General features: G+C 38.7%; 1 protein-coding gene and 1 long non-coding RNA gene across 6 annotated transcripts in view; one reads left to right on the top strand and one right to left on the bottom strand.

Annotated features, from left to right (window-relative positions):
• LOC142493066 (uncharacterized) overlaps positions 1 to 5,583 on the bottom strand; it is a 54,781-nt gene extending 49,198 nt beyond the window's left edge. The window contains exon 1 of the long non-coding RNA XR_012800969.1: positions 5,454 to 5,583. This is a non-coding gene — a long non-coding RNA (uncharacterized LOC142493066). The remainder of the gene's footprint in view (positions 1 to 5,453) is intronic.
• The window catches only part of STXBP5 (syntaxin binding protein 5), a 485,695-nt gene that overhangs the window by 86,277 nt on the left and 379,808 nt on the right, over positions 1 to 19,610 (top strand). The window lies entirely within an intron of this gene.

Here is a 19,610-nt window from a genome sequence, read left to right as displayed (position 1 = left end):
ATTGCGTTATTAACTGTAAGTTAACAGTTTCTCACTGTGTTTAGTAGGGGCATTTGCTGAAGTGGGGCGGTAAATACATCTGATTTATAATGTCCTGGTAAGGAGAAAACAAGATCTCTTCCGCCCCTTCCCCCTTCCATTCCAGTTGAAAATTAACACTTTAAAACTTTCAAAATAATCTCAAATACTTCCAATCGTTTGGCCTCAACTTGAAACGCATAAAAAGACTGGCTGCGTAGCATAACTTCCGCCTGTGCAAGTTCTGCAGAGGGTCATGTGACCCGTCCCTTGCTGCCATTTTGCAGCAGGATGGATAGGATGTCGGTGGTGGGGCAGAGCAGACCAGTGGGGAATTCTTACTGTTCAGGGATTAGATATAAATCTAATCTCTACCACTATGTACCCAGGCTGGAATAGTGGATCGATATTTTTGTCAGTGATTTATTATTTCATAGCAATCAGGGTACCGCTGGTTGCAGAGGAGACAGGGATCACATTCTCTAATTTGTACCAAGTGTCAAGTGTACCATTGTCAAATCTCCACTGAACTAAACCCTTGGTTAGTAGGCAGAGAAGATATAGGACCCATTTACTAAGCAGTCTTCTGCGTGAAGGCTCCCGTCAGTACTGTAAGACCGTGTCTACTAGTGACAAATGGTGCTTTATGGCAGAAGGCTTCTTAGTAAATATGACCCTTAATCCCTTTTACACTGTGTGTCAGATGTCAAAACCCAGAGTGGCTATATGATCTGTGTAGCAGTATGTACCCAGTCAGTGCATTAACCTTTGGTGATTAGTAGATGTGATGGAGAAGTTAAATATTTTTTCTTTTTTAATTGGTATTTTGTTTAATAATGCCTACAATGAAGGAAGGCAAAAACAGCCCCAGTTTATAATGCTGTATGGTTTTTTTATTTTTTTTTATTTTTACAATAACACAAAGGAAATTCTAGAGCACTCGGCAACACACAGCGGCCCAGTCCATAGCAGTCTGTAATGGCCCATCGGTTTAATACAACGTGTGTCACTTCATTTGAATGGGACTCACGCTGTGTGAATCCTACCAGGCTGCACCTGTCTGTAAGAGACTCGCACTGAGTGAGACTGAATCAGTCACTCTCCCTGCGTATCTCCACCAGGCGATCGCACAACTTTTATTTTATTTTAATAACACAGTATTGTAGCAGGGGGTTTCCGGAGCTGAAGCGCATTAATTTCAGGTCCGGGGACCCCCCACTTCCCGAGTTACAGGCTGTGCTGGTATCCCCGCCTGTGAGGATAAGGTGATGCCACTATTGATGGATACTTAGATGTAGCAATGCTCACTCGCTTGTAGTACAATCTACTTATGCTAATGTATTTTTACATCATGATAAATAGCCTAAGACACATTGGGAAGTAAATTCTGAACCATTTATTGCTCTTCTTGGTAATATTTACATCCTGAATACCGTTCTAACCACAACCTTGTAAGTAAATGTTGAACCGTCTGTTGCATCATTTCATACCGTAAATGTACTTTGTGCATCGATGCAGTAAAAAACCCATTCCTATTGTCCCTGAAACAAATTAATAAAACACAAGGCTCCGTTTACTGTGTACTGTACTTTTATATCGTATGATTCAAACATATTGTCTGGGCAACAACTGCTGGCTAGGTTTGATTTTGTATGACTGTAAAAATAGACATGCTGTAGATGGCATTAAAGTTGACATGTATGTATATCTTTATAGCGCCATCTATGTACATAGCGCTTCACAGCAGTAATACACGTGACATAATATAACACCTCAAGGGAACAAGCGCTTTAAGACCTAAAAGTAACACTGGGAAAAGGAGTCCCTGCCCTGAAGAGCTTACAATCTAAGTGTCGAGATGTGGACCATGTGGCTCACATTCCCTTCATGGCCCCTATTCAACATGCTGTAAATCTGTCGCACTTGTGCTGGAGAAGATTGGTCACAATCATTGGAACTCGTCTACATGGAAGAAAGATCTTCGTAGCACTTCAAATAGGGCCCCAGCAGCGATAAGCTATCAACACAGTCTCTTTTCTTAGGAATTTTGTAGCAGACTTTTCCACTACTGTACATGGAGGTTATGGAGAATGGCCTATTTGTTCAAGATGGGGCTTATTAAAGGAGCCTGTGGTATTTCTCTTAGATCGTGGCAAGTCCCTATTTTGAAAAAAATCAAGATAATTTTATATCCAAACAGGTAAAAACTTAAAAAAAAAAAGTTTGCGCACGTAGATTAATTTTTACCCTTCGTGTCAAAAGTGTAATAGTATGGCAACAAGTGCCACTACATCTTTTTAAAGGTGCCAATGAGGACTCATATGTAAGGACTGTTATAAAATAACACACAATTCACAATGGTGGTCATACTGTACTTAAATATCTATGAAAAATTATTTAATATCTGCATTTTTACATAAAAGCAAAATAAAATCACGGGATTATTTCACAATGAATGACCATAATGGAAACGTATAGAGGCAACTTGCACAGAAAAATAAAATCAGCTGCTTAGTTAGTACTTCTGTACCTTTTAACCTTTTTATAATACAGTTTTCATATAGAATAAAGTTTAGCGTGTGCGCTTATTTATTTTTTTAAACAATAGTGTCCTCCACCCAGGTAAGAGGGGAATTCTTGGTGTGTGATGACTTTAGCTTGGCCTGTGTACGTAAGGAAGGGTGGAGCGAACACTGATAAATATTGGCACAATGTTTGATTAGATAAGGTCGAGTGTGTGTAAGAATTAGAAACGGCTTACTCGAGAAACAGCACAGCCCAACGGCGACACAATATTTATTTAAGAATTATACGAGACTTTCTTTCTAAGTAGGTGTTTCAATGGAAAATGGAGCCAATAAAAAAACAAATGTTGGAGCCACTCCTGATGCTGCTGTGAGAAAACGGAAAGGTTGTTTATTCAGAATAGCATCCTACTCGGTTTGTTTTACACTTTTGCTGGCGTAAGAGTCTGTCAACTCCTTTGATGCGAGACTTTCTCTATGGAAATCAGTCCAATTTAATTTTTAGCTTTTGTTGTCTCATAAGGGTCTGTGGATGGTATCAAGACAAAACAATAAATAAATATGCTTTTCTTTCAGTTAAGCCAGCCATCCTGTGCGCTGGGTTTATTTCAGTTTAATTGTCTTGACTTGCAGAAGTAGATCACCCAGTCACGGACTTTCCATAGTTTTTTTTTTTTTTTTTTTAAATAAAATGTATTGATTTGTTTCAGGTTGTGATCTTTTGTAGTAGACCAGCATGAGTCTTCTTTATTGGGGAAATGAGTGTGTTGAGATTTGGAAACCTCACAGGTCCCTCCGTTAAGTCGCCTGCAGCAGCTCAGAGGGTAGGAAGTATAGTAGGGAGTACAGTAGCTCAGTGGCAATGTTACCTCGTTTGCCGCAGGTGAAACCTGTTCTAATCTCATTGGCTGCTCCGTGTGACCTTCTGCGAGCCGCTTTCTCTCCCAGTGCCTGCTCCTTGTGACCTTGTGCAAAATTCAGCAACATTCTGTGCACAGTGCTTTGTACATAAAACTCTATGACAAAAAAAATCTATATAATCTATTTAAAAAATACTATTACAACATACAGATGCAGCCACGAGTATTAGAACTCTTGCCTTGGAAATTCTGGGGCAGTATCACAGTAAATGCCTCAACATTTCTGTGAGATTCTTAATGGCCCATTGGATTAACATAGCGGGGGTCCCTGCAGGCCATTCAAACTGAATGGGACTGCAGGGACCCCTGCTGTGTTAATCCGATGGGCCATTAAGAATCTCACAGAAATGTTGAGGCATTTACTGTGATACTGCCCCAGAATTTCCCAGTATTTCCCAGGTACAAGTGTTCTAATACGCGTGGCTGCATCTGTATAATAATGTTATTATATACCCAATAGATATTACATTGTAAGTAAAAGTTATGCCCTTCTACAGCCATTATATTTCCTTGTACTATACATATATTTGGTAATCAGTAATTATAATCAGAAAAAAACATGGAAGGCTTTCCACCCCCCCCCCCCCACAGTTTATTTTATTAATATAATTATTAAATTTTTACTTTTCTTGTGTTAATTTGCATGACCAGCAGGTTCTGATTTGGTATTTTTATGCTTTAAATACATTTTTGGATATATTTATTTTGCTGACAGTGTTACTTTGTTACTCCCCCCCCCCCCCCCTTTTGCTTTGAATGTGAAGTCTCTTCTCCATGTTGGATAAACCTTTGAAATGCATACACATGAATGAAGTTAGGAGGCTTCCTTGGAATGGAGAAGCAGCCACAAGGAATAGGGGCCATTGTGCTTAACATAGTACGACAATCCAGGAACAAACACTAACTTGTTAATATAACTTTGGGAGAAGGAATGGTCTATGTCGCTGCCTTTTAAGCATGTCACTTTATCTCCCTAAACCTCAGGAACCCTAAATAAAAAATAGATTGTAAGCTCTATTAGGCAAGGACATGTGCCTGAAACTTATTTGTACAGAGTTGCTCCCAGTGTTTTGCTATGGATGAAATAATGTCACTATTAAATGCGCAAAGAAGACCCTATTGAAATTGCTCATCATAATTACTGTGAATGGCAACATAATTTATAATCATTTCCACTTGTTCCCCCAATCTTTGTAACAAATTCCTTGATGAAGAGCAAAGCGGTATGTTAGTAATTAGTGTGTTGCTAGGGTTGCCAGGTGGCTTGTCCAAAAATACTGGACACAATGGTAAAAGTTGCAACCCCCCCCCCCCCAATAAATAGAAAAAATACCCCCACGCCCGCGAATACATATAAAACATACCCCCACGCCCCCCAAATACATATAAAATATAGCCCCACCTCCCCAATACATATAAAATATACCCCCACCACACCTATATATATATTAAATATACCCCCACCACACCAATACATATAAAATATACACCACCTCTTCAATACATATAAAATATACCCTACCTCCCCAACACATAGAAAATATACCCCCCTCCTCCCCCAATACATATAAAATATACCCCCTCCTCCCCAATACATATAAAATATACCCCACCTCTCCCAATACATATAAAATATACCCCCATCTCCCCCGAAAAAATATAAAATATAATCCCGCCTCCCCCAAAATTATAAAATATACCCCCACCTCCCCAATACATATAAAATATACCCCCTCCTCCCCAATACATATAAAATATACCCCCTCCTCCCCAATACATATAAAATATGCCCCCATCTCCCCCGAAAAAATATACCCCCCACCTCCCCAATATATATAAAATATACCCCCACCTCCCCCAATACATATAAAATATACCCCCACCTCCCCAATACATATAAAATATACCCTCACCTCCCCAATATATATAAAATATACCCCACCTCCCCCAATACATATAATATACCCCCCACATTGTATTGTGTCCTTACCTTATCTCCTGGCAGGACGCAGACAACACTGGAATATGTCTGCCGGGGTGTGGGCTCTGCCCCCGCTGTCCTCTGGTTGGCTATCCTCTTCTCCAAGCAGGGACCGTGCTCCTTGCTCTGCCCGGCCACCGTCCCGTCTCACTGCCTCCGCCCGCCCTCTCAGCACTAGCCACTGGCACTTGTCGCCGCCCTCGCCACTGACCATGTCCGCCCTCGCGCTGCCGCTGCCTCCGCAACAATGGTAATCCCGGACAATCTCCAATTTTATACCGGACAGGCATCGGAATTACCAGCCTGTCCGGGTGAAAACCGGACACCTGGCAACCCTATGTGTTGCTTGTTACTTAGCAGTCATCTTATCAATTGTTGTTGGTTACCAAAGTTGGGTCTTGATGACTGATTATGAATGATGGTGTCCTCGTCTTACGTCAGACATTTGTTAGTCAAATTCTTTACATTTTGGAGAGATTTAGTCAATGTAATCCACCTTCGTTTGATCTGGTGAATTTTTGGACCCTAGAACAGCATTAAGAAAACTTAGAGGCAGAACATTATAAATTCTATTACAATAGTTACATGACGCACGGATAATACTGAGATGTATCAAACTCTGCGTGCCTCACTTTTTATCTTGCGTTTAAAAAAAAACAAAACGCCAGGTCTGAGGTGACAGTTTGTGTCTCATGTAGGAAACCCATTCTTACATTTAACACAAACATAGAACAGAGCAATGCACAGAGAGAAACTTCTATTCACACTTTCTTTATGTTGATTCATCTCCCCCAGTCTTTGAAGTGCCGATGATACTGAATTCTAACCTTTTCTTTTCCAAACCACTGTTCTCTTCTTATGTGCGATATTTTCAAGAATAAAGGAGCTTCGTTTAAAAAGCTTTCCGTTCTTTAGAGCAGAGATATTGCATAATCCTTACTCAAATGAGACCAAGAGAGCATTACCTCAATGTTTTCAATTGCTTGACTCATTGTAACCACTAGTAATACATAACAGTATCTAGTAGGAATGTCCTTTGCTACAATTCCCACCCATTACTGGGTGAAAACGGGTGCCTTTTATTTACCAATTTTATAGAAAGTAGAGCTGTGTCTTCCCCTTATTACATTTTCAATTTTCCACCATTTTCTTCCGCCGTGTATAGCCTGGTATCATTGTTGTGCTCTCAACAAAGCTGTCGGTGATACTCTAGTTTAAACTAATCTATATTGACTATAAACTCAACTGGTCGTGTTGGTCCTTTTCTTGTTTTTTATTTCAGACGTTTCAGACGTCTTCCCAGGTATAGTACTATGGTGTTCACTGTTGTGTATCTGACATGCCTTTTAATACATTTTGTCAAATCTGGAAATCCCCTCTCCATGTTGTCCCAAGGCTTTCGGGTAGTAACGGGTTATTTGGTTATTTCCCCTATCTTTGTTTCTAAGCCTCAAGTTCTATACCGTCTTCCGTCCACATATTTGTTCCATCTAGGAACCAGTCCCACCTTTGGTGAAAGTCCTCCATCGTTCTGTTCCTGTCCAAACACGTCATCAGTCTGTCTATCGTCATTAGTTTGTACAGTACGCTGTGTATGTTCTCCATCGAGGGTTGGAGTGGCAGTATCCGTTTTAGCATAATAGTCTTTCTGGCAGCTAAGAGTATAATTTCTGTGGGTCTTGTCACTGTTTTGCTAATTTGTTTTCCATGTGTCCAATTCTCTATGTTCGCAAAGACCATAGGAATTGGGTCTTTAGCCCAAGATATCTTTAGTTTTGCTTTTATGTATCCTAGTACTTGATCCCAATATCTGGAAATGTATTCACAGGCAATGTTTGAGATCAGATTTGGGTACCTTTCTGACCTTGTTTTTATCTGTCTTGTGAATGCGATATGTGGTGTTATTTTGAACGGCATCCCTCCATGTCTCTGATGGTATAATCGTGTGTATTCTCTGATTGCTTTTTATCAGTTGGTCAATACTTTGTATCTCCGGAAAATCCTTTTTCCAGGCCCTAAATGCATTAGCGTGTGTGGTTTCCATATCTTGGTCTCTTATAATATTATAAAGTTCTGATAGTGTGCTTTTTTGTTGTTAATTTAAGCTAAAATAGTTATCAAATTTGTTATTTAGGAGTATGGATGTTTTGCCAACTTTTTGCAGTAACTAATTAACTTTGTATGTGAAAAGGCATGTATCAGATTTTAGGGCATGTCCCATGTTTCGGCAAATTCTTGGACTTTCATCAATTCCTGTTTATCTTTATTGATCAGGTGATCTAGACGTGTGATGCCTTTCTCTTTACATGCTTGGAATGAAGATTGGGTGGACCCAGGTGTGAAGTTTAAATTGCCTTGGATTAGTATATATCTTGTGGTAGTAGACGATAGTTTTTCAGTTTTCCTAACAGTTTTCCACGTTACTATAGTGTCTTTGAATAGAATGTTGTTTCTTTGAATTAATGGGATATCACTCCACCCTTTGTTGATTAGTTCTAGGGTGGAGTAGTGGTTAGTGTCTAGAATCCAGTCCCCTACGGGTCTCATTACGCAGGCTATATTATAGTTCCTAATGTTTGGTAAATTAATGTCTCCCATTTCTCTTGGTAGCTGCAGTTTTTTTTTTTAAAGATGTTCTACTTCTTTTAGATCCCACAGGAATTTTGTCATTGCTCTACGCATTTCGTTTACGTCTGCGTGTTTCAGTAGCAAGGGGAGGGTTTGCATAGGGTATAGAAGTCGGGCAAATGAAATCATTTTGATCACATTTGCTCTACCGAAGAGTGACAGTGGTAGGGTCGTCCAGTTCTTTCATTCTTCCACTATTTTTTAAATTATTGGCTTAACATTATTGTCGTACAATCTGGAAAGATCATCTTCCAGCATTATACCTAGATATCTTATGTTTTTTTTTTTTTGTGATTTTTACTGGGAAGATAATTGGCTCTTTTGGGTTGGGAGGTTCTTTAATATATATAATTTCCATCTTAGATATGTTAATTTTGAATCCGGCAAAAGACCCAAAGATTTCTATTTGTTACAGTATATGTTAATTGATTCATTAGGATTGGTCAGGAACATTAATATATCATCTGCGAACAGTGATAGTTTTAATTCTGTTTTATTCATCATAATACCTTTAAATTCCTTCATTTGCCTCATATATTGCTAGGGGTTCTATTGCGAGGTTGGGCGATAGCGGGCATCCCTGGCGCGTCCCTCTATGTAACCGGAATGGGTCCGAGAGGTGTCCTGCTGCTATTATTCTGGCCTTTGGTTTATTGTACTTAGCTTTTATAATGTTATTGAAGTTTCTGCTCAATCCAAGTTTTTCTAAAACAAAGAACACATGGTTCCACAAAATGTTGTCAAATGCCTTTTCGGTATCAATGGCTACTAGGGCTGTGTCTCTTATTTTATGTATCCAGACCCATTCTATGGCGGCTAGTACTTTTCGGATATTTTTAACTGCTGAACCGACCCTTAACAAAACCCGACTGGTCCGGGTGTATCATGGACGGGAGAATGTTTGCTAGTCTGTCCGCCGTAATTTTGGTAACCATTTTTGTGTCCTGATTTATAAGGGAGATTTGTCTGTAAGATGCAGTCCTTAGAGGATCTTTCCCCTGCTTGTGTATTACCATAATATGGGCCATGTCGCTTGTTTGCATAAACGTCGCCTCCTCTAATGCCGTATGATACACTTGTTGTAGGGGTTTAGTCAGCTCCTCTTTCAAAATTTTGTAGTACTCCCCTGAAAGCCCATCTGGGCCTGGGGCTTTTAAATTTGTGAGTTATTGTCTATCTCTTTTTGAGTAATTGGGGACTTCAGTCTATCCATATCTCCGTGGCTGATTCTAGGCATCTGCAGGTTTTTTTTTTTAAAGTGTCCCTTGCTATTGTGTCTACGTTTCCTACTTTATACTGTATAGTTCACTGTAATAACTTTTGAACACTTCATTTATTTATTTTTTAATTGGTGGTTATTTCTGACTTGTCATATATTCTAGTTATGGGCTTGGTTGTTTTGACATTTCTCATGAGATTACCTAATAACCTTCCCGTCTTTTTCCTGTATCTAAAGAATTTGACCTCTCTCGCTGATCTTTTTCCCAGTTATTTTTTCTCTAACCATACCTCGCAGGTTGATTTTTTTTTTCTTCTGGTTATATACTACTTTGTTATCGGGTGTTGGATCTGTTTTAAATTCTGTAAATGCCGTACTGAGTTCTTTACTTGCTGTACAAAATTCGTGGGTTGCCTGTTTCATTTTTCTAGAGATATATGCATAACATTTCCTCTCATTGCCGTTTTAAATGTTTCCCAGAAGAGTATGGAGTTCGATCTATGGTCCTTATTTGTGTTCTCGAACATCTCCCAGGCTACCTTTAGATAGTTTACAAACTCTTCACTATTGCTCTTGTAGTTCGGGAATCTCCAAGGGTTCGGGCTTGATCTATCCTGTCCCATGTCTAGGTCTAGATGCACCATTGCATGGTCGGAAATAATTATCCCACCTATATCTATGTTAGCTACTTTGTAGGTTTGGAGTTATGAGAAATGTGTAAATTCTCGAGAAGGAGTTATGTACATTAGAGTAGAAGGAGAAGTCCTTCTCCAGTGGATTAAGTGTCCTCCAGCCATCCACTACCCCTATTGCATCTTTGACCAATTTTATGTTTTTTGTTTGGTTGTTATCTTTGAGCGTGTTGCTCTTGGAGCTTGGATCTATCTAGGAACATGTCCTGGACTGCATTCCAATCTCCCCACAGTATAATATTTCTGTTTTTATGTTTTAGTATCTTGTTTGTAATCTCTTGAAAGAACTGTTTTATGGTGATTTGGTCCATATACATTACCCAAAAGGTATTCTGATCCTCCAACCCGGATTTCAGCAGCTACGAATCGGCCCTCACTGTCCCCATCCATGTTAATTACTTCTAGGGGAAGGTTTTTATTTGAGGATGGATATCCTGCTTTTTTCCCTATGGCTGGGGAAAAGATGCTGTTCCCCACCCAGTCTGTTTGTAATTTGCTACTCTCCTTTGAATCTTAAGTGCGTTTCCTGCAGGAATGCTATATCCGATTTTTTTTTTTTTTTTTAAAGAAGTTTAGTACTTTTCTGCGTTTTATGGGGTTATTGAGCCCTTTGACATTCCATGTTATTATTTGTGTATGCATTTTGTGCAGGTGTGTGTGTTCTATACATTTTATGCGTGTGTTCTTTATTCCTTTCCTGGTTCTTGTTATTTATTAAATTCTGGGAATTCTGTCTCTTTCTCTTTGTTTCACTCTACCCTATTAAACCCGCTTGTCAACATGATCCAAGCCGTTAACTTTTAACTATAAACTTCTACCTTTCTTATCTCTTTTGGACTTCACTTTTTTTTCCAGAGGAGTATTCTCTACCTCCCTGTGTATCAGGTGTTTCTCTTTGGATATTCACCTTTTCGTTCGCGTCGCTCCTGGGGGATATTTTGTTCTTACTTTTATCTCTCTTTTGCGTATGTGAACATAGTTTAGCCCTCTTATAGATGCCCTGTCCTTGTTTTTTTTTTCCTTCTTGCCTAGTGAACCCAGCATGTTGCCTTTAATTATTTTTTTCTATGTTTTGGAGCTTTCTCTCCCCCCCCCTGCTTTATCCTGCTTAGAGTGTGTATGAGGTATTGTTTAGGTTGTAGCCTCTCCTTCTGTTGTTTTAACCATGGTGTTTGTGTTTGTATACCTGTCTACCTCTCGTCGTAGGCTTGTTTTCTCGTCACTGTTCCCCATGGGGATCGTTCATATTCTCGGTGCTTTGTCAGTTTGTGTTCCTTGTACCAGTTAGGGAGAAGCTTTAGTAGTCTCAGCTTACTCTGCTTACACTGCTTCGTTTCAGGTCCAAGAAAAGAGAGCACATAGATAAACACGCATAGTTTAATACAGAATACCAGCATACTAATTCATTTATGCAGTTCATCTTCAGGTCTCCCTCCTTAATAAATACACAGATACCAGCAAGCTCTAAGGAACTCCAAAAATTACCACATTATATATATATATATATATATATATATATATATATATATATATATATATATATATATATATATATATATAAGTGTCAATTGGTGCTAGTGGCCGTGGCTAAATGTATACAACAAGACCAAAGCTACATCCAATATGACAAAAATACACAGTGTAATACCTAAATAAAAATGAAAAGGGTCATTTCAACTTGTGGCTGGCTGGGGATCGAGTCTGCCTATGTGGGCCCTTCCCCTCTAGCGGCGGAACTATGGAGCTCCGGGGAGGGGGAGAGCCCCACGGGAAGATTTAAACTTGGTGCGATGAGATGACATGGGACATTTGGTCCAAAAGCAAAAAAAGATGCTCCCTTTCCACCCACCCTTCCAGCCTGGTTCCAATTGCCCATAACCTTAGGTTTCCACTGGGGTGTTCCCCTAAATATGTGGAACAACTCAGAAGTATGGACATGCTGGCAGCAAAAGATCTTATGAAAGAAGGAGAGATTCTCTCATACCAGGAGCTAAAACAAAAACCCCACAGGCAGAACCTCCCAATCTTTAGCTATTTACAGATCTGACACTTCCTCCAAAAGTTCTCTCAGAATTCCAAATTTAATACCCTTTCGAACTTTGAAAAGTTGTGTGGAAGGCCTCTATAGAGGTGGTTTAATCTCGGAAATATACACGGGGATAGCATCTCACGCAACGTCCCAACCCCACAATTACATGCGGAAATGGGCTGAAGACCTAAATATAGAAATAGATAATGACGACTGGCGGGATATCTGGGAATCTGCATCTAAAACATCAATTTGTACAGTCACGAAAGAAAATATATATAAAATGTTATTTCAATGGTACTTAACCCCGAGTAGATTGAGCCAGATCTTCCCAGGAACACCAGATCTCTGCTGGAGAGGATGTGGTATGAGAGGTGACATTGTTCACATCTGGTGGGATTGCCCGCGAATACAGAAATTTTGGACGATGATTCAAAGCCTGATATTCGAGAGCACAGATCTGAGGATACCTATAGACCCGCTGACATTCCTACTAGCAAAACCAATAGAGGAATTACAAACTCCAGTAAGCAAACTTATATAATTTATAGGGGAGGGGAAATGAGGCGACCGATCACCCCAACTGACGGGTGCTGCAGAGTGAGAATCTCACAGTACATGTAGTATAGCAATGCCCAAATGTCCGGATGATATAATCAAGTGGTAAGAAATGAATCAATGGTTGCTAAATCCATGATAACAACCTAGCGATGTGATGTACAGTATATAAGAAAGGGATGACCGGGGGATCTCTCGACCAACACCGGACCCCTTCAAACAAAACCGCATATGAGGTCAATCCCCCTGGGGTAATTCCATCAGTGAACAAGATAAAATCCACTTTCTGAAAATCGTAGCTACATCTGGAGTGCGTGCTCAAAGCTGTGCGGCAGATCCAAGGGAGGTTTCTCACTAAGAAGAGAGAAAAAACAGCTGGCTCTGCGAGGCAAAAAAAGCTGGAGAGGCTGGACTGCGCTGAATGAAAAAAACGTTTTTTAGCCATAAGCAGACATGGATAAAAAAGGGAAAGATCCCCCTGGTATTCTCTAACGCGTTTCACCCACGAAGGGCTTTGTCAAAGAGTGGAGAATACTCGGACACATCACATTAAGTAGCAAACTGAACCGGAGGTGACGTCACCCCAACGTGTATGCGGAACTCCCCCAATCGCGATTGAGTTGATCCCACACACCAGGTGAGGCAACGGGAACACCCAGACACAGTTATTAACCCATCTAGTACATAGAAAATAAAATCAACAACAATACAAAGAATGATAATATATATAACCATTGGGAGCATAACTAAAGGGAGAAAGGATGTATAAAGCACGCTCAACCAAAAAGGGTATAATAAACTAAGGAGTGTAAAAATAAAATATTTAAAACCAAGTAGAACAGGGAGAAAAACATTTACAACAAAACATTTTTTACAACAAGAAATATATTTTTGGAATGATTCAATTTCTGGAAACCAACATTTGAGGAATATTTGAGACATATGTGAAAAATATTTAAATAAACAAGTGCATTTATGCTGAACATAGAGATTGCTCAATAATGTAGTAATGAAGTTATACCTGTCTAAGCATAAACAGAAACAAAAGAGCAATATATCTAATATAGAATATGCAACATGTCTAATGCACAGCATATGTGCACCTTAATAATAGTACTTGAGTGCTTATTAAAAAGTAATAATGACAATTTTCACAAGCTTATTAGATGACTACAACCAACATTTATAATCAGAGGAACAGTCATTGTCCAAAGAAGGTAAGCAATAGTCAATCTATAAACACATTAATAATATGAATCTGAACCATGAACGTGACACAAAGGATACATGAATTCATGATGCATTGAATATAAAGTTTCTTAAGACTGAAAAAACACAAAGGACCTGCTGCAAGAATTATGACTTCCATATGAACTATGCTAATGCAATAACTCATTTGAAAAAATCTACTAACTACAAGGAGGAGTAAGAAGCATCACAAGGATCCATCTAAAAAAGATACTCAAATGTTTACAATATATGAATACAAAGAGTAACTAATAAGCCTTTTTTGGTTATAACAACCGGAATAATAATATGACGATTGTTAATAGTGACAATTGTAACCATTAGTAATGAGAGACACACAATGTCAATACTACAATAGGATACACATCCTGCAAGATTTAAACCCAAGAGGTGTATCAAAGAAAATGTTTAATCTCCCAGTCAACATTAATACCATTTGGCATCAAAGTATCCATGGTTAAAATCCAGAACATTTCCTTTTGATTCAGAATGTTTTGACGATCACCACGTCTAACTGGAAGAGGAACATTCTCAATTCCACAGATGGTGAGCAGATTTAATTTACCCAATGGACATTCAAGAAAATGTCTAGCAGCTGGGGAACTCAGATCTTTATTTTGTATTGCTCTTATATGTTCCATTATACGTATTTTCAATGTGCGTATAGTTCTCCCAATATAATTTTTTCCACATCCACAAGATAACATATAGATTACATGATTGGTGTTACATGTAATAAAACTTCTGATTTTGATTCTGTCTACCCTTCTTCGAATGCATGATTTTGCATAGGGACACACCTTACAGAACCCACATGAAAAAGCCTATGGGTGGGGAAAACCCTTTAGTTGTCACTGCTGGTGTTACGAATAAGCTTGGTGATACGAAAGTCGATAGTGTTTTGGCTTTCTTAAATACAAATTTAGGTGAATCCATAACAGATGATTTAAGTTTAGTATCAAGTCTCAAAACATTCCAATGCTTAGCGACTATAGAGCGAATGGCATTGGAATGTCGGCTGTGTTGTGTAATAAAACACAATGGTACATCAGCTTTTGATCTCTATTTCTTTTTCATGAGGTCAGTACGGGAAGTATGACATGCATTATCAAACGCCACCTGTATGTCCGTCTCCTTGTATCCCCTCTGGCGAAATTTAACAGCCAATATCTTAGATTGATCCAAAAAGTCGTCAGCATCAGAACATATGCATTTGAGCCTCAAAAATTGTGCTTTAGGAATGCCTCTAAGTAGGGACTCAGGGTGTCCACTATCAGCTTTTAAAAAGGCATTCCTAGAGTTAGGTTTCCTAAAAATATTTGACAACTTGGATCAATATATAGTTGTAAATCCAGATAGTCGATCCATTGGATGTAATAAGAAAAAGTAAAATGTAAATTAAGATCATTGATGTTAAGATGGTCCACAAACTTCTCTATTGAGCCTTCAGTCTATGAAGTAAACTTCTAGGGTGATGAGCGTACATGAAATAATGTGGCTCATTCACATTGGTTTTTCTCTCATAGAAATGAAAATGCAGTTAGATATGCACATGTAAATACTAACTGTAATGCAGGGGGAGACTGTGAATAATGTGTTATCACACGTTAATACTGTTAATACTAATAATATCTCACTCACACGGCCTAATGTGAGTGTTCTCCTGTAGCGGTGTCTTGTTATCCCTCTGATCAGGGATTGCAGATGAGAACAGGAAATATATCTAAGGGTCACCTGGTAATTTAGGTGAAGGGGGGGATTCGGAAGGATAAATAAAACCAAATACTCACACGGGCCAGTGTGAGTACACACTTGTAAAAGTTTCTTTTGGTGCTTCTGAATCCTGTAGTGGAAACCTTCTGTGTACTGGTGTGGGGGGGGGGGGGTATATATAGACTATGGGACACTGAGGTCTATGGAAAGTGTATACTTTAATGGAGAAAATGCAATACAAACAAAACAATAGAATACAATGGAAAGTAAAGGCTAAAAACAACTAATTGCTTCTAAGAGAAAAGCAAACAGCAAGGGTAGTCAATAGGTGGTAAGTGGTAAAGAGTCCTTGATCTCCGTGTCCGGATTGGGGGATACCACGTCACCAAGACAGTCTGCAGCCATCACAGAGGAGACAGAGGTGATGTGGTATCCCCCAATCCGGACGCGGAAACCAGGGACTCTTTACCACATACCACCTATTGACTCCCCTTGCTGTTTGCTTTTCTCTTAGAAGCAATTAGTTAGCGGAAGGAAATACATTTTTAAACTACCTTCCCTCATACTGTGCTCCCCCATCTCTCCCTGTGTTCTACTACCATTAATGGTCCTGGATAGATCCTGTTGGGGTTTCGAGTCATACGAGGACATCACAAGACAATCACGATTACTGAAAGGCTGTATTATACGCCTTTTTTTTCTTCTTTATAGCCATTTATAGACCTACTACGGATAGAGATAGCGCCCGGGTATTCTTCCTATCATCGGTCCACAAACTTCAACAGTGACCCCACATCACCTTCCCAAATCATAATCAAATCATCAATAAATCTACGATAGAAAATAATATTATTACGATAAGGGTTAGTGTGACAAAAATGTGCAAAAGTTCCCAATAACCCATAAATAAGTTGGCGTATGAAGGTGCAAATGATGTGCCCATTGCTGTACCACGTGTCTGTAAATAATAATGCAAATCAAATAAAAAATAATTATGTGTTAATAAAAATAAAATGGACTCTGTGATAAATGTGATTTGTGCTGGTGATAATTGTGATTGATTAAGAAAGTATTGAACAGCTGTGATTCCTTGTGTGTGATCAATGATAGTATATAATGAGGTGACATCTAATGTGACCCAAACATAATTAGAAGTCCACGTGATGTTAGAAAGTGCATTAAATAGATCAGTGAGATATGATGGAAGTCTGTGGACCAACGGCTGCAAAAAAAAATATCAACATATCTGGATAAACCATCTCCCAAAGATCCAATACTCGATATAATAGGTCGGCCAGGAGGGCCGACTAGAGTTTTATGGATCTTTGGGAGATGGTGGAAGATGGGGGTCACTGGATCGGTAACATACAAGAAGCTTCTTTCTTTCTCGTTCAATACCTGTAGAATGACACCGAACTCCAAAATGTTCTTAATCTGTGACAAAAAAGTGTCTGTGGGATCAGTTTTAAGTGGGAGATAGGAGGATATGTCCTTTAGCTGTCTCAAGGCCTCATTTTTGTAATTAGCACTGCTCTGGATCACAACTGCCCCCCCCTTATCAGCATTTTTTATAACCAGTTGTTTATTGTTCATTAAATTCAGGAGACTTGCCAGCTCCTTACTAGTTAAATTTATGCTATGATTAGGGGAGAAGCCGTGACCCAGCGCTTGTGAATGTAGGTCTCGTTCAACTAGTTTTTCGAAATTAGTTATATGTGGGCCTTTAATGTATGAGGGATAAAAGATGGATTTCTTTAAACCTGAATCACGAGAACCTAGTAGAAAGGAGGAGACACAGTCAATATATTCATTAGAATCCTGTAAATCCAACAGGCTATTCATGTCTTGTAAGGTACAAAAGTCACGAAATGTGGATAATTCACATCCACCAAGACTCTCCTCTTGGGTTGGTGGTGGCTGATTAAGCAATGCTCTATCAGCTACATCACCGACCCCAGGTGAAGTCTGAAAAGTCCCTCTAGTTAGAGGATCATCATCTTTATTAAAGAATTTTTTTAACACTAGCTTTCTGACAAACCTTTGTAAGTCAATAATAGTATCAAACAACTTAAAATTCTTTTATGGAGCAAAATTCAATCCTTTGTTAAGCAGTGATAACTCAATCACTCATCACATGTATACCAGAAATATTAATGACATTGTTGGAAAGTTCTAAAAGTATTTTTTTCTTTTGGACACTGCGCCCTCGTCTCTTGGAGCGTCCCTAAATCTGCTCACCTTCTGTGGAATTGAACTGAATCAAAAGGAAATGTTCTGGATTTTAACCATGGATACTTTGATGCCAAATGGTATTAATGTTGACTGGGAGATTAAACATTTTCTTTGATACACCTCTTGGGTTTAAATCTTGCAGGATGTGTATCCTATTGTAGTATTTGATATTGTGTGTGTCTCTCATTACTAATGGTTACAATTGTCACTATTAACAACCGTCATATTATTATTCCGGTTGTTATAACCAAAAAAGGCTTATTAGTTACTCTTTGTATTCATATATTGTAAACATTTGATGGATCCTTGTGATGCTTCTTACTCCTCCTTGTAGTTAGTAGATTTTTTCAAATGAGTTATTGCATTAGCATAGTTCATACTGTATGGAAGTCATAATTCTTGCAGCAGGTCCTTTGTGTTGATTCGGTCTTGAGAAACTTTATATTCAATGCATCATGAATTCATGTATCCTTTGTGTCACGTTCATGGTTCAGATTCATATTATTAATGTGTTTATAGATTGACTATTGCTTACCTTCTTTGGACAATGACTGTTCCTCTGATTATAAATGTTGGTTGTAGTCATCTAATAAGCTTGTGAAAATTGTCATTATTACTTTTTAATAAGCACTGAAGTACTATTATTGAGGTGCCCATATGCTGTGCATTAGACATGTTGCATATTCTATATTAGATATATTGCTCTTTTGTTTCTGTTTATGCTTAGACAGGTATAACTTCATTATTACATTATTGAGCAATCTCTATGTTCAGCATAAATGCACTTGTTTATTTAAATATTTTTCACATATGTCTCAAATATTCCTCAAATGTTGGTTTCCAGAATATGAATCATTCCAAAAATATATTTTTTGTTGTAAAAAATGTTTTGTTGTAAATGTTTTTCTCCCTGTTCTACTTGGTTTTAAATATTTTATTTTTATACTCCTTTGTTTATTATACCCTTTATGGTTGAGCGTGCTTTATACATCCTTTCTCCCTTTAGTTATGCTCCCAATGGTTATATATACATATATATATATATATATATATATATATATATATATATATTATCATTCTTTGTATTGTTGTTGATTTTATTATCTATGTACTAGATGGGTTAATAACTGTGTCTGGATTTTCCCGTTGCCTCACCGGGTGTGTGGGATCAACTCAATCGCGATTGGGGGAGTTCCGCATACACGTTGGGGTGACGTCACCTCCGGTTCAGTTTGCTACTTAATGTTATGTGTCCGAGTATTCTCCACTCTTTGACAAAGCCCTTTGTGGGTGAAACGCGTTAGAGAATACCAGGGGGATCTTTCCCTTTTTTATCCATGTCTGCTTATGGCTAAATAAAGTTTTTTCATTCAGCACAGTCCAGCCTCTCCAGCTTTTGTCCCTTGCAGTGCCCGCTGTTTTTTCTCTCTTCTTAGTGAGAAACCTCCCTTATATCCTTTATACTCACAGCGGCTCGTTGCTCTATAGCAGCCGCGTGGAAAAATATAAACCTTCCATCTAGACGTGCAGTCATTATAAGAGTTAATAATGTTATACTAATGGAAAAGCTATCAGCCCAATTAAACCATTCCCTTGACAAGTTTGACAAGATATGGGAACCCTGGTCCCTAGAGCAAAATACCTACCAGAGAAAGAAATAAGACAATACATAGATGACCGAAGTACAGGCAAACCCACAAAACGATATCTAGAGAATCCCTTCTAAAAACCTTAGCTTCGGGTAGTTAGGTTGCTTCCCCTTTCTCCCCCCCCCTCCCCAACACCCCCCCTTCTCAGGTTCTCCTCTTCCTTCTTTAACTCTACCTATTTTATAGGTACTATAAGCA

The sequence above is a fragment of the Ascaphus truei genome, chromosome 4 (genome assembly GCF_040206685.1).
Source record: "Ascaphus truei isolate aAscTru1 chromosome 4, aAscTru1.hap1, whole genome shotgun sequence".
NCBI classification, from domain to species: domain Eukaryota; kingdom Metazoa; phylum Chordata; class Amphibia; order Anura; family Ascaphidae; genus Ascaphus; species Ascaphus truei.
The sequence above is the reverse complement of the archived record's forward strand: the minus strand, read 5'-3'. Positions and strand labels throughout refer to the sequence as shown.